A 4,661-nucleotide genomic window follows, 5' to 3' on the forward strand; every position below is an offset into this window, starting at 1 on the left:
CCTTGGAGCAGGAAACCAGCAGGAAACCAGCAGGCTTACTCAGACGAGGCTGTAAGAATGCTTTCACTTACAGACCTGTATTATTAAATCGGGATTGGTTGTGAGATGTCCCTCATTAAGTGCTCTTAAGAGGTATTATCAGCTCTGAACTTGAAAACCATCTTCCCTCAGTCAGTCTCATCAACTATCTCCATTCATTCTTTACAACTCCAGATTTCACATCTTTGTTGCATCACAGATTCAAGAGGATGTTGGCTTTGGGAGACTTTAGTGAGGTTGTTGTTGTTTTTTTTACCTAGGCCACTCTAAGCCATAACATTTATGAATGATCTAATCAAGAGGTATTCCCCAATATTGTTTAAGAGAGAGGTTTCATGGGAGACAGACAATAGCACTGACTGATGATCTCATTCACTCTGTATTGAAAAAAAAATCGAATTTACCATAGAGGGATAAAATATTTATGATGCATTTGGAACAAATCCCATCATGTATTCGCCTCTGCAATTTCCTTTGAATGTGGAGCAGAGTGAAAGAGGCTGGAGCTCTGTGCTGCTCTCTCCAGAGATGCCTGTAGACAAATGCGGGCTATATCAAAACTTCAGTGAGAGAGGTGGCAATGTCAGCTGCTGAACTGTGGGGGAGTGCAAACTGCAGGCAGAAAACAGAGTGTTTGAGACTGGCTGGTTTTGGATTCTGGCTTAGGTTTGTCTTTTGCAAGGTTTCTCTACTGACACCTAGAGGCTATAGTGATATAAAATATTCAAAATATCTCCAAATAATGAATATATGAGAATGAATATAGACGTGACACATAAGTAGTAAATCCACTTTTACAGGGTCTTTGCCTCTGCCACATTCTTTTTTCACTTTCTCACTATAAATAATAAGCATCCCCCTTTCACTTTTTTTCTCATACCTTTTTCTCCTTTTATGCATTGCTTTATTTATGGAAAAGGAGAGTAGTGGTATTTTTATTACTAGCACTCATAATAAATTATGAAATCAGTATCCTATCAAAATCTATTTGTTTTACGCCCTTAAATCTGAGCCAATCTAACTACTTTTAGAATGTGAAATTAAATCCAAAGTTTCGTTCAAAAATGTGATGATTATTGACTATTATCTGTAAGAAATGTATACCCATAATCAAACAAACATTCAAAATACATTTTTGAACATGTTGCTGTAGTTCTATTGCATGTAATCTACTTTGGTTTATCCATATACATTAACCACACTATTAGTCTGAGTTGGAACAGAAACTGTGTTCAAGGCCCAATACAGAGCCAACAAACAGAACATGGTGTCTTACTTTTCAAGTGAAGGTTAATTATTCAAGAATTCCCTCTCCTCACGACAGAGCAAGAACAGCAGGATAGCACCGCATGCTACAGCTTCTTCTTTATTCCCTCGGAGAGTGTCAGAAGTTTAAAACCACTGTTTGACTATAATTGAAATGCACACTTTGTCTGAAGCCTGGCGCCTTCAAGCAAAGCAGAAAGAAAATATAGGACAAACATAACCCCAGATACTCTCTCGGTAAAGAAGAACAATCAGTGATATGATTCTAATCAGTGACAAGACTAATCTGTTTTTTGTTATTTTGATTATGCATGCACTGTGAGTGTAAATTATGAGTGTAGATTAAATTGGTTAATCTGATTAAAGATTTAAAAACAAGGTACTCTATAATCAGTATGTTGGACATGTAAGCAACAACAACTATAAGGTTTTCATAATTAGGTTTCTATAGTTTTAAAAAGCAATTACAAGCAATTAAGATCCACATAAGGAGCTGAAATGTTTGTGAGACTTGCATAAAAAAATTGTAAAAATAAAAAAAGGGAATCTAGGTGAACCTCAAACAGACAAAACAGGAGGAAGGGAATGTCTTCACTAGATTCACATATTGTATAAAGGACTCTTTTATTCTGCCTTCATGACAATTTCCCAAACCTAATCTTTTCTCATCCTTAATAGTCACAGAAGAATTATTTCAATAAGAGGAAAAGCTAAATTGTAGCCTAGACCTTGACCAAATGACCCCAACTCATACTCTGTGGACCATTAAACAGTAGCTATTCCCTGAAATTTTTCACAGCTCACAATGTCAACAATATGCCCCAAACTGCACTTTTATTTCCACTCCAAACCAATAACTACAGTGCTGGTTAGCTGCATAGTCATTATCTACCTCATATCATACCCTGCACACCATCAGCTTTCTCAAGCAAGTGAAGAAATTTCAAAAGGTGGGTCTCTCCGGTCTGTTCTGGCAGGTGCACAGCTAAGCAGCATGCTAAACACACTTCCAATAAATGTTGATTTTTGTAGATTTACTGGAAACAATTGTGAAACAGTGAGAACAGTATTGGAAAACAAATTCAGTGATCAAATCAGAAACAATGAGATATCACAAACGAGAGTTAAACTAAAAGAACTGTAAAATGAATTAGTACAGTAACAAGAAAACTGGATTCACAAAAGTATAAACTGTCAAATGAATTATCCCCCATGCAAGGAAGAAACAAAGTATCACCAGTAAAAGCTCAACATTAAGTCCCTATAGCAAGTACACCACAGTAATTACAGTAATCACAGTAACACACAGAGTCTACAAAAGTACAGTAATTTAACAATAGAATAGAATAGAATAGTGTATTAGCAACACATTAGCCTCAATCAGCTAGTGTAATGACTAGCTTGATTAGCAATAAACTGATTGCAGCAAATAACAAACCAGCAATCACAAACAGCTATAATAATAGAGTGCCTATAGATAATGTTCAAAAGGGCATTTGGGGACTAAATAAAATATGCTTGTCAATATTTCCTTGATCACAGATCACAGACAAAATGGTGGATGTAACAATATCTGTTAAACTGCAACGTCTATGGAACTGTGCCAGTAAGTGGTTGCTACTAGCAACAGAATGTTCTACTGAAACCATGTGCTGGTGGCAGTACACTGGGCATCAAGACAGATGCAGATTACTGACTAAGGAGATCACTCCCCCCCCTTTCTTCTCTTTCCACTTCACAAATGATCTTATATTCAAAAGTAGTTCTAGTCAGAATATAACTCTAAAACTTGCTGTCAATACTGCAGCTGCGAGCCTCAAGGGCAGCATGGGAAAATCACCTGATGCTGAACAGAAGGAAATCATACTTCAGACTAAATAGAAAAGAGGATTACACTCCTGATCAATATTGATCTAACAATGCCACCATCTCTCTCATGTCCCTGCTAGGCAACCACATCAGCGATAATTTCAGAGTATCTAAAATACTCGTGATTTCACTCAGAAACATAAGCTGACTTTGTTGTTTATGACCACCTTAAGAAATATGAAGCAAAAAAGAAACGAGTGTTTGCATTCATCTGATAAATGATTTTATCCAAACTACTGTGGTCTCCTAAAATGTGCCACTGAGCAGTGAGCACTGTGTGTATGCAGGTTTTGCGCAAGCCAAACATAACAGCAGGTGATTCCACAGATTTAAGCTAGCTCTCTCGTTGAAGGTGTGTTAAAAAAAACAGTGAAATGAGATGGAAGTGTTTGCTTGTAATGAAAACTGGCTCCACCAATTCAGAATATGATAACCGTGCTGTCAGTAACCATGTTGTGCAAGAGCAGCATCCAGATATCACCTGCTGGTTCCCCTTTCCTCCACACAGAAACACCATCAAGATTGCAGAGACAACAAGGGAAAGCTGCATTTTCTGAAGAACGTATGTGTGCTTGCTGCCTGGACAGAAGTCTCCTGGACCTTTTTGCTGGGGTGTTGATGATGATGATCATTAGGGCTGTAGCTACCATTGAGGACACTGAGATCATGTCCTCATTATTATTTTTGGTGGATATTAATATTACAACAGGCTGATCCCAGTATTTTTAGACTTTATAAGCTCTCTCTATATATAATTTACTTTTACACCAACAAAATAAATAAACAAATAAATATTGAGTATTTTATACTTTTTACTTTTGTCCTTTAATATAATTTTTTCCCACCAGAATTTTACTCCTGGAAGTGTGGAGAAGGGCTTGAAACACAATTTAGACCTTCATGTAAGGAAATAAAATTTACAGAAAATATAAATGAGACTATTATTTATTTTATTATTGGAAGATGGGGTTGACCTTAGTATTTCTAAAATGCTGGCTACTGCCTTGATGATGAAGTTGCTGAAATGGTTTGTAGGGCATTTAAAAACTGCGTAGCCAAGACATGCTTTACAAAATTCTTTTTTCCCCCTTTAGTGTTGGTGATATATACATTACCTACCAATTACTGTTACAAATTATAACTCTAAGAATTAGAAAAGTCATGTCAAAAAGTTCTACTAGCCACTGTGGTCAAAAAACAAGATAAAGACGTACCCCGACCCTTACTCCGGTGTATTATTTTGCGTACTATATTAAAACTTATGGGAAAGTATTTTGGGATGGTGCTGGTGCATAAGAGACTACTGTTTGCACTTAGCCCATTGTAAATGCCTTGCAACATGTTCGAACAATCACGCTCTGGGTTCAAAGACCACATACTTTTAATGACTTTTAAAAGAAAGTTTAGGGGGTAGTCTAATAGCGAGAACGCTGACGTTATCATCTGAAAGCGCCGCCTACTACGGCAACGTTGCATCAGAATCGCAA

This window comes from Siniperca chuatsi, linkage group LG5, assembly GCF_020085105.1.
Source record: "Siniperca chuatsi isolate FFG_IHB_CAS linkage group LG5, ASM2008510v1, whole genome shotgun sequence".
NCBI lineage: Eukaryota > Metazoa > Chordata > Actinopteri > Centrarchiformes > Sinipercidae > Siniperca > Siniperca chuatsi.